The following is a 12429-nucleotide window of genomic DNA, read 5'->3' as shown; positions in this document are numbered from 1 at the left end:
ACAAATTGGAAAAGAGGAATTAAAACTATCACGATTTGCAAATGACATGATAGTATACTTAAGGGATCACAAAAACTCAGCCAGAGAATTTCTACAGATGATAAACAACTTCAGGAAAGTGGAAGGACATAAAATTAATTCAAACAAATCTGTTAGCCATCCTATACTCAAAGGATAAACAGGCTGAGAAAGAAATTATGGAAATCACACCCTTCACAATAGTCAAAAACAATATAGAGTATTTGGTGTAACTCTAACCAAACAAGTGAAAGATCTATATGACAGAAACCTCAAGTCTCTTAAGAAACTGAAGTAGACCTCAGAAGATAAAAAGATCTCCCATGGTCGTGGATTGGCAGGATTAATATAGTAAAAATGGCCATCTTGCCAAAAGCAATCTACAGATTCAATGCAATCCCCATCAAAATCCCAACTCAATTCTTCATAGAGTTAGAAAGAGCAATTCTCAAATTCATCTGGAATAACAAAAAACCCAGGATAGCTAAAACTATTCTCAACAACAAAAGAAATTCTGGGGGAATCAGTATCCCTGACATCAAGCAATATTACCAAGCAATAGTGTTAAAAACTGCATGGTATTGGTACAACCACTCTGGAAATCAGTCTGGCGGTTCCTCAGAAAACTGGGTATGCCACTTCTGAAAGATCCTGCTATACCGCTCCTGGTCATATACCCAGAGGATTCCCCAGCATGTAATAAGGATACCTGCTCCAATATGTTCATAGCAGCCTTATTTATAATAGCCAGAAGTTGGAAAGAACCCAGCTATCCCTCAACAGAAGAATGGATGCAAAAAGTGTGGTATATCTACACAATGGAGTACTATTTCATAAACAATGAATTCATGAAATTCTTAGGCAAATGGATGGAGCTGGAGAACATCATACTAAGTGAGATAACCCAGTCTCAAAAGATCAATCATGATATGCACTCACTAATAAGTGGATATTAGCCTGGAAAACTGGAATACCCAAAACATAATCCACACATCAAATGAGGTACAAGAAGAACGGAGGAGTGGCCCCTTGTTCTGGAAAGACTCAGTGTAGCAGTATAGGGCCAAACCAGAACAGGGAAGTGGGAAGGGGTGGGTGGGAGGACAGGGGGAGGGAAGGGGACTGATGGGACTTTCAGAGAGTGGAGGATCAGAAAAGGGGAAATCATCTGAAATGTAAATAAAAAATATATCAAATAAAATTTAAAAAAAAACTAAAAAAAAAAAAGTGACATCATCCTGGAATAAAAAACAAACAAGGTTAACATAAAAAAAAAAGGAAGAGGAATTCTCAAATTCAATTGAAATAACAGAAAAACCCAGGATATCTAAAACTATTCTCAACATTAAGAGAACTACTGGGGGAAATCTGTATCTCCAACCTCAAGCAGTACTACGGAGCAATCGTGTTAAAAATTGCATGGTAGAATCCAGGAGCTTGTTCTTTGAGAAAATCAACAAGATAGATAAACCCTTAGCCAGACTGACCAAAGGGCACAGAGAAAGTATCCAAATTAACAAACTTAGAAATGAAAAGGGAGATATAACAACGGAAACTGAGGAAATCCAAAAAATCATCAGATCCTACTACAAGAGCCTGTACTCAACACAACTGGAGAATCTGGAGGAAATGAACAATTTCCTTGACAGATACCAAATTCCAAAATTAAATCAGGACCAAATAGATCATCTAAACAGTCCCATAACGCCTAAAGAAATAGAAGGAGTCATAGAAAGTCTTCCAACCAAAAAAAAGCACAGGACCAGATGGTTTCAATGCAGAATTCTATCAGACCTTCAAAGAAGAGTTAACACCAATACTCTTCAAACTATTCCACAAAATAGAAACAGAAGGAACACTACCCAATTCCTTCTACGAAGCCACAATTATGCTGATACCAAAGCCACACAAAGATCCAACAAAGAAAGAGAACTTCAGACCAATTTCCCTTATGAGCATCGATGCAAAAATACTCAATAAAATTCTTGCCAACCGAATCCAAGAACACATCAAAACGATCATCCACCATGATCAAGTAGGCTTTATCCCAGGAATGCAGGGTTGGTTTAATATACGGAAATCCATCAATGCAATCCACTACATAAACAAACTCAAAGAACAAAACCACATGGTCATTTCATTGGATGCTGAAAAAGCATTTGACAAAATTCAGCATCCTTTCATGCTTAAAGTCTTGGAAAGAACGGGAATTCAAGGCCCATACCTAAACATAGTAAAAGCAATATACAGCAAACCGGTAGCCAGCATCAAACTAAATGGAGAGAAACTTGAAGCAATCCCACTAAAATCAGGGACTAGACAGGGCTGCCCCCTCTCTCCTTATCTTTTCAATATTGTACTTGAGGTACTAGCTCGGGCAATTCGACAACATAAGGAGGTCAAAGGGATACAAATTGGAAAGGAAGAAGTCAAACTATCATTATTTGCAGATGACATGATAGTCTACCTAAGTGACCCAATAAACGCCACTAGAGAACTCCTACAGCTGATAAACAACTTCAGCAAAGTGGCAGGTTATAAAATCAACTCAAGCAAATCAGTGGCCTTCCTATACTCAAAGGATAAGCAGGCTGAGAAAGAAATTAGGGAAATGACCCCCTTCACAATAGCCACAAACAGTATAAAGTATCTTGGGGTGACTCTTACCAAACATGTGAAAGATCTTTACGACAAGAACTTCAAGACTCTGAAGAAGGAAATGGAAGAAGACCTCAAAAAATGGGAAAACCTCCCATGCTCATGGATCGCCAGAATCAATATAGTTAAAATGGCCATTTTGCCAAAAGCAATATACAGGTTCAATGCAATACCCATCAAAATCCCAACTCAATTCTTCACAGAGTCAGAAAAAGCAATTAACAAATTCATCTGGAATAACAAAAAACCCAGGATAGCTAAAACTATTCTCAGCAGCAAAAGAAATTCTGGGGGAATCAGTATCCCTGACCTCAAGCAATACTACAGAGCAATAGTGTTAAAAACTGCATGGTATTGGTACAGTGACAGGCAGGCAGATCAATGGAACAGGATTGAAGATCCAGAAATGAACCCACACACCTATGGCCACTTGATCCTCGACAAAGGGGCTGAAAACATCCAATGGAAAAAAGATAGCCTTTTCAACAAATGGTGCTGGTTCAACTGGAGGTCAGCATGCAGAAGAATGCGAATTGATCCATCTTTATCGCCTTGTACTAAGCTCAAATCCAAATGGATCAAGGACCTCCACATAAAGCCAGACACTCTGAAGCTAATAGAAAAGAAACTGGGGAAGACCCTTGAGGACATTGGTACAGGGAGAAAATTTCTGAACAGAACACCAATAGCGTATGCTCTAAGATCAAGAATTGACAAATGGGACCTCATAAAATTACAAAGTTTCTGTAAGGCAAAGGACACCATCAAAAGGACAAATCGGCAACCAACAAATTGGGAAAAGATCTTCACCAATCCTACATCAGATAGAGGGCTAATATCCAATATATATAAAGAACTTAAGAAGTTAGACTCCAGAAAACCAAACAACCCTATTAAAAAATGGGGTACAGAGTTAAACAGGGAATTCTCACCTGAATAACTTCGGATGGCAGAGAAGCATCTTAAAAAATGCTCAACTTCATTAGTCATTAGGGAAATGCAAATCAAAACAACCCTGAGATTTCACCTTACACCAGTCAGAATGGCTAAGATTAAAAATTCAGGAGACAGCAGGTGTTGGAGAGGGTGTGGAGAAAGAGGAACAGTCCTCCACTGCTGGTGGGGTTGCAAATTGGTACAACCACTCTGGAAATCAGTCTGGCGGTTCCTCCGAAAACTGGGCACCTCACTTCCAGAAGATCCTGCTATACCACTCCTGGGTATATACCCAGAGGATTCCCCACCATTTAATAAGGATACATGCTCTACTATGTTCATAGCAGCCCTATTTATAATTGCCAGATGCTGGAAAGAACCCAGGTATCCCTCAACAGAAGAGTGGATGCAAAAAATGTGTTATATCTACACAATGGAGTACTATTCAGCCATTAGAAACAATGAATTCATGAAATTCTTAGGCAAATGGATGGAGCTAGAAAACATCATACTAAGTGAGGTAACCCAGACTCAAAAGGTGACTCATGGTATGCACTCACTAATAAGTGGATATTAACCTAGAAAACTGGAATACCCCAAACATAATCCATACATCAAATGAGGCACAGGAAGAAAGGAGGAGTGGCCCCTTGTTCTAGAAAGACTCAGTGAAGAAGTATAGGGCAAAACCAGAACGGGGAAGTGGGAAGGGGTGGGTGGGAGGACAGGGGGAGAAAAGGGGGTTTATGGGACTTTTGGGGAGTGGGGGGCTAGAAAAGGGGAAATCATTTGAAATGTAAATAAAAAATATATCGAATAAAAAAAAGACAAAAAAAATTGCATGGTATTGGTATAGTGACAGGCAGGTAGATCAATGGAATAGAATTGAAGACCCAGAAATGAACCTACATACCTATGGTCACTCAACCTTTGACAAAGGAGCTACAACCATCCAATGGAAAAAAGATAGCCTTTTCAATAAATGGTGCTTGTTCAACTGGAGGTCAGCATGCAGAAGAATGCAAATCGACCCATTCTTATCTCTTTGTACTAAGCCCAAGTCCAAGTGGATCAAGGACCTCCATATTAAACCAGACACACTGAAACAAATAAAAAAGAAACTGGGGAAGGGCCTTGAACACATGGTCACAGGGGAAAATTTCCTGAACAGAACATCAATAGCTTATGTTCTAAGATCAAGAATTGACAAATGGGACCTCATAAAATTCCAAACTTTCTGTAAGGCAAAGGACACTGTCAATAGGACAAAACAGCAACCAACAAATTGGGGGAAATCCTTACCAACCCTATATCCAACAGAGGGCTAATATCCAAGATATACAAAGAACTCAAGAAGGTAGACTCCAGAGAGCCAAATAACCCTATTAAAACTGGGGTACAGAGCTAAACAGAGAATTTTCACCTGAGGAATATCGAATGGCTGAGAAGCACCTAAAGAAATGTTCAACATCCTTAGTCATCAGGGAAATGCAAATCAAAACAACCCTGAGGTTTTACCTCATACCAGTCAGAATGGCTAAGATAAAAAACTTAGGTTACAGCAGGTGCTGGAGAGTTTGTGGAGAAAGAGAAATGCTCCTCCACTGCTGGTGGGATTGCAAGCTGGTACAACCACTCTGGAAATCATTGTTGCGGTTCCTCAGAAATCTGGCCATAATACTACGGGAGGACCCTGCTAAACCACTCCTGGGCATATAGCCAGAGGATTCTCCAGCATGTAATAAGGACACATATTCCACTATGTTCATAGCACCCCTATTTATAATAGCCAGAATCTGGAAAGATCCCAGATGTGCCTGAACGGAGGAATGGATACAGAAAATGTGGTATATATACACAATGGTGTACTATTCAGCCATTAAAAACAATGAATTCATGAAATTCTTCAGCAACTGGGTGGAACTGGAAAATATCATCCTTAGTGAGGTAACGCAATCACAAAAGAACACACATGGTATACACTCACTGATATAAGTGGATATTAGCCAAGAAGCTTGGAATACCCAAGACACAATTCACATATCAAATGATACCCAAGAAGAAGGAAGGGGAGGCTCCTTTCCTGGAAAGACTCATTGCAGCAGGGTAGGGGAATATGAGGATAGGGAACTGGGAGGGATTTGATTGCTGAACAGGGGTAGGGAAGAGATCTTATAGGACTTTTGAGGAGGGGGGATCTAGGAAAGGGGAAATCATTTGAAATGTAAATGAAGAATATATCTAATAAAAATGTTCTGTTGTGTATTAAGGGGTTTTATTTATTTATTTTTATTATTTATTTATTTATTTATTTTATTTTTCTATTTACATTGCAAATGATTTCCCCTTTTCTGGGTCCCCACTCCCCGCAAGTCCCATAAGCCCTCTTCCGTCCCCCTATTCTTCCATCCACCCCTTCCCACTTCCCTGTTCTGGAATTCCCCTATACTCTTGCACTGAGTCTTTCCAGAACCAGGGCCCACTCCTCCATCCTTTTTGGACATCATTTAATTTGTGGATTATGTCCTGGATATTCAAAGTTTCTAGGCTAATATCCACTTATTAGTGAGTACATACCATGTTTGATCTTTTGAGACTGTGTTACCTCACTTAGTATGATGTTCTCCAGCTCCATCCATTTGTCTAAGAATTTCATGAATTCATTGTTTCTAATGGCTGAATAGTACTCCATTGTGTAAATATACCACATTTTTTTGTATCCATTCCTCCGCTGAAGGACATCTAGGTTCTTTCCAGCTTCTGGCTACTACAAATAGGGCTGCTATGAACATAGTGAAGCATGTGTCCTTATTGCATGCTGAAGAATCATATTTGTGTTTCATTTTCTGAAGATCAGACTATTGATTTTATATGATAGACTATGGTGATTCTTCACTGAAAATATAAAGAGAAACAATAATGTACACACGCACGCATGCACACACACATTCACACACGCACACACACACACACACACACACACACACTCACAAAGATAAATTTGGGTAGGTTGTCACAAAGTGTCCAAATTCATAATATTGTGGTAAAGACTACACAGGCAGAAAATTACTGCATGTGGGATTCCGGATGAACAGGGACACAGACTGTGTGTGTGTGTGTGTGTGTGTGTGTGTGTACATATATATACATATATATGTATATATATATGAGAGTTTCTAAAACATATGGATAATTAGCAGAAAAAATGTTCATGAGTTCAGATAAAGAGTCAATTTAAATACAAGTATTTTGTTGTATGATGGGGTTATAGTATAAACACTGAATAATTTGAAAATTTTACATATTGAATATAGTATAGTGCAGAGAGAGAAGCCCAGAGCAGAGACAAAGAGAAGGCGTTATTTCATATGGTCTTGTTTATAGCTGGATACTTTGCCAAGCTGCAGCAGATGTTGGGAAGTCTGGCAAGAGGCCAGCAGCTTTGCTGAGTTGAGAGCAAAGAAGATGTTCATGTGAAATTAATGGAGACAAGAGGTTGCTGTGATGATAATGCACACAAACGTGCAGCATGGGAAGAGCTTCAGGGAACAGTGAGTATCTCCCTAAGCACAGAGAGAAGGAAATGACGTGGAGGTGGACAAAGCCACCCAGTGCCAGGAATGGAAATCCTGTGCACCCCATGACTGTGAGAATAAATATGTCATGGCATAAATGACTTCTGATCCTCTGATGAGAAAGAATGACTCACAGTCATGAGGCCTTACTGGGTTTCCAGTGACCAGTGGATTGGTAGGGCTGTACAATTGGTCTTAAACTAATGGTGCCTTTCATCACATTTTGTCAGGGACTGGTAATATAAAATTGGTAATTATATAAAAACAGGGACATATATACCCACAATATACTAATCTCCAAAGAAGGGAGGATTTAAATATACTTAAATAAATAATTGAGGCTTTAGCTCTTAATTTATAGATCGAAAAGCAAGAGGTAGAGAGACTAATGCATCTCAGACAATAAAATCTTAGACCTTGGTTTCATTATTAAAAATTAATCATATAAGAACAAAAATAAATAAATATTGTTTATCACCAAAGAAATTCAACATAGTTTCTTATTCTCTTAATGTGAAGGTTTGGATTAGAATGATCTCCATTAGCTCATTTGTTTGGGAAACTGGGTCTCCAGATGTTGGAGTTGTCTGAAATTTTAGGAAGAGTGTTGGACATGGTGTGCTACTGGTGCAGCCTTTGAGGCTTCGAAAGACTCATGCCAGTGTGCTCTCTGCCTCTTGCATGGATTTGAGATGTGAGTTTTCAGCTGTTTCTGCCACTGTATCTTCACTCTGCCATCTAGAAGCAGAAGCCCAAAGAAGTGCTTTCTCTTCTAAGTGACCATGCTTGTGGGATTATTCCAGCAACAGAAACACACTCTTCCTTTGGATAGTCCTTAAACATGTTAAGGCACTGTTTAATATTCTCTTCTTGTAGTCTCTGTTATACCCAACAGTTTTAATCTTAACTTGACATGAGCTAAAGTTGTGTGGGAAAATGGTACCTCAATCTCAACACCTCCATGGGATTGGCCTGTGGGCAAGCCGGTGGTGCATTTTCTTCATTGTAGAATGATATGAGAGGACTCAGGTCACTGTGGGAAGTGCCACGTCTGTTCTGGTGGTCCTGGGTACCATAAGAAATCAGGCTAAGCACACCATGAAGAGCAGGCCAGTAAGCAACACTCTCCCATGGCCTCTGCTCCCGTTCCTACCTCAAGGTCACTGTCTTGAATTCCTTTATGATGTTGGCGCATATACCTGGAATAAATACTTTCTTCTCCAAGTTTCTTTTGGTTATGGCATTTTATCACAGCAATAGAAATTGATACCAGGCTGCAGAATAGACCTGTGGTTGACCTGACCATACTATTTGAGGAGGATTGTGATGACATTTGGACTTTGAGATAAAAAGCCATCACATGGGGATTCAGCTTATATATAGTCACCAAAGGCAGACACTATTGTGGATGCTAAGAAAGCCTTGATGAAAGGAGCCTTATATAGGTGTCTGAGAGGCACTGCCAGAGCCTTACAAATAGAGAGTCAGAGTGTCGCAGGCAACCATTGCACTGAGTGTGGGATCCCCAATGTAGGAGTTAGAGAAAAGGCTGAAGGAGCTGAAGGGGTTTGCAACCCCATAGGAGGAACAGCAGTATCAACCAACCAGACCCCCCACCAAGGAGGACACATGGCTCTGGCTGCATATGTAGGAGAGGAAAGCCTTGTCAGGCATCAGTGGGAGGAGACGTCGTTGGTCCTGTGAAGGTTTGATAGATGCCCCAGTGTAGAGGAACCGAGGGTGGGGAGACAGGAGTGGGTGGGTGGGTGGAGGAACACCCTTATAGAAGCAGGGGAAGGAAGCATGGGATAGGGGGTTTCTGGGAGCAGAGGAAACCAGGTAAGGGGATAACATTTGCAATGTAAATAAATTAAAAGTAAATAAATAATTAAATAAATATATATATATTTAAAAACCTTGGGTTGTGGGAAGCAATCACATGCTCAGAGCTGACAGTGGAGATAAGGAGGCTTTGCTTGTAAATTTTCAGAGGTATAGAAGACGTTCTCAGAACTGTTTATAAGAGTCTGGCTCTAGTTAGCCTGACCTAAATAATTTGAAAAGGCTAGAACCACTAACACTGAAAGCTTTGCCTTGCTGGGTCCATTGAAATTATCTGGGCAGTGTTTCCTCAGGGTCAGCCCACAGAAGCTGTGGTCCAGAGACAGTCAAAGCTGCATCTCATTCTGGCAACCAAACTTAGCAGTGTTAAGAGTCTCTCACATGGTACTGGTTTTGAAGGCATGAGGGCATCATGGAGAGCAGCTGAGGCTTGTCACCATAGGAAACCAGGACAAGCCAGTGTTGAAGGTGCAGACTCAGTAGCAGTAAAAATCACCGTCATGGAGGAGTTGAGGTTAGTGCCAGGTGGCAGGGTCTGAGTCCCTGAGGAGGGCCCATGAGAGGCTATTGGTGCAGTGCAGTGGAGACCCCAACATTTTAGAGATGCCAGATACCATAAGAGCATCTCCAAGGGCAGCAGCTGGTGTGGTGCTGGGCTGGACTAGGAGATAAGCTGTGTGAGCTTCAGAAAGCAGAGCCTGAGGAGCCAAGAGGTCTTGAGTGAGTCCCAGATTACGCTCTGAACTTCTCAGAATGTTGATTTTTATTTTGCTTTGATTGTGATGATACCCTGGTTCTTCCCACTTGCTGTAAAAACATATTAATTTTGATTTTTCAGCAGAGTGCAACCGAAAGACTTTGAACTTGTAAAGAGACTTAAGAGTTTTAGAGAGACTGTAGACATTTTAGTAAAACATAGAACTTTGATATGGACTTTGAATATTTTTAAAAGACTGATATTTTAAAATGTTTGCAATTTTAAGGTCTGTGGGAACTTTTAAGTTATTTATGCTTTATTACTTAATATTAACATGCCATCTTGGGGACCAATGAGAAAGGAAAGATTCTAGTTGAACAGTGATTTGCCATTTTGACAAGGGGTTCAGTGTGCCTGCTAATTTTTGGATTTTTTTTTTTTTCGAGACAGGGTTTCTCTGTATAGCCCCGGCTGTCCTGGAACTCACTCTTGTAGATGAGGCTGGCTCAGAAATTCACCTGCCTCTGCCTCCCAGGGTGCTGGGATTACAGGAGTGCTCCACCACCGCCCAGCTGTGCCTGCTAATTTTGTACCAGTTTGACACAAGCTAAAGTAATGGAAGTGCTTGCCAGAAGTGCACTAATCCTCAGCTCTGGGGTTCCCAGTGCAAGCTTCACCTGATGGGGCGGGAATTCAGGAAGCTTCCAGCCAATGGAAGGTCTGGAGGCGGGGCCTGTGGAGCATAGGGCCTATCCCGGAAGTGTGGCCTCGGGCGCTGCGGGCTCGGGTGGGGCGGGGAGCTGGGTGTGGGAAGTATGGCGACCCCGCCCCTTCACCTGGACCAGCCAAGTCCAAAGATGCCACTGCAGTTTCCATGACTGGAGGTTGTGGGAAAGATGTGCGGTGTGGGCCGGAAGGTGAAGTCCTGGGGCTGGGCCTGGGGGGGGCGGTGGGAAATTCAGGAGGTGATGCCGGGGTCCGGGCGAGACGAGGAGCCGAGATGCACGGGAACTAGAGGGCGGCGAGCTCGGGACCGCTCGGGCTCGGGCCCTTCCCCGCTGGGCGGAACCGGGATCCAGGGCGGCACCGCTGCGGGTCCTAGGCGCGCTGAGGGCCAGGTGCCACCAGCCGGGTGCTCGGGTCCCAGTTTTCCCTGAACCTGCGGCCTGGCTGATGCCCTGGCAGCCGGGATGGGGTGGGGGGAGGCGCCGGGCCCGCATTCCTGCACAAGAAGGTCGTGGGCTCTTCTTGAGTAGGGTGGTGGGGACTGGACCTGCTGGCCAGGCGCTGGTGTCACCTTCACACTACTGCTAACTCTTCCCTCCTCACCTCCTCTGAAGGGCTGGAAAAGTTTTCAGAGGCCTGAATGGCAAAGTATATACACCACTAGAATGTATGTCCTATAAATGCAAAAATAACTGGCTAGTGATGCTCTGCTTGTTACCTGTCTTCAAAATGAGACATACCCCTGCCTGCATGCCGGTTATTAAAAAGCAAACAAACTTTTCACATAATTACCTCAGAAAAACCACACATCTCCCCAGCCCACCATGGCAGAGGAAATTGATTTCACTACTGGAGATGCAGGGACTTCCAGCCCTTCTCCTATGCAGTGCTCAGCCCTGCACAAAAACACCTTCCTGGTGCTTAAAGGGGGACCATGCAAAATCATGGAGATGTCAACTTCCAAGATTAGGGAGCATGGTCATGCCAAGGTAGGACCTTCCAAGTCATTCTTTGGCTTCACCGATAAGTTCATTTGTGTTCCATTCCACATCATGAGGTTACTATATTTAAAATAACTTTTTTCTAACCTCAGTCTCTTGAAAGATCAGGCATTACTCTCAATAATGCTCTCCTTTAATTGAACCCTTAGAATATTTCACTAACTGGAAACTAAAACTTTTTTGAATCCTTGTGGTCTAAAACATCTTGTTTAGTTCAAACAAGCCTGTTATAATTCTGAGACTTGGTTTTCACTTTCTGTGGACTCTTGTTCAATGAAGTGCTGAGTGTGTAGTGTGTTGAGTTTTGATGCTACTGAAACTGTTCAGGTTTTGGGTACTTACTGAGTATCAGTTCTGTGCCATTGCAACTTTTTCAAAGGTAGTAAAATGACCTTGAAAGAGGTGAAAAGCAGGGCAGTGGTGGCGCACGCCTGTAATCCCAGCACTTGGGAGGCAGAAGCAGGCGGATTTTTGAGTTCGAAGCCAGCCTGGTCTACAGAGTGAGTTCCAGGACAGCCAGGGCTACACAGAGAAACCCTGTCTCGAGGCAGAGGCAGGCAGATTTCTGAGTTCGAAGCCAGCCTGGTCTACAGAGTGAGTTCCAGGACAGCCAGGGCTACACAGAGAAACCCTGTCTCGAGGCAGGGGCAGGCAGATTTCTGAGTTCGAAGCCAGCCTGGTCTACAGAGTGAGTTCCAGGACAGCTAGGGCTACACAGAGAAACCCTGTCTTGAGGCAGGGGCAGTCAGATTTCTGAGTTCGAAGCCAGCCTGGTCTACAGAGTGAGTTCCAGGACAGCCAGGGCTACACAGAGAAACCCTGTCTCGAAAAAAAGAAAGAAAGAAAGAAAGAAGGAAGGAAGAAAGGAAGGAAGGAAGGAAGGAAGGAAGGAAAGAAAGAAAGAAAGAAAGAAAAAGAAAGAAAGAAAGAAAGAAAGAAAGAAAGAAAGAAAGAAAGAAAGAAAGAAAGAAAGAAA

Source organism: Apodemus sylvaticus, chromosome 1 (assembly GCF_947179515.1).
Source record: "Apodemus sylvaticus chromosome 1, mApoSyl1.1, whole genome shotgun sequence".
Taxonomy (NCBI): domain Eukaryota; kingdom Metazoa; phylum Chordata; class Mammalia; order Rodentia; family Muridae; genus Apodemus; species Apodemus sylvaticus.
The sequence above is the reverse complement of the archived record's forward strand: the minus strand, read 5'-3'. Positions refer to the sequence as shown.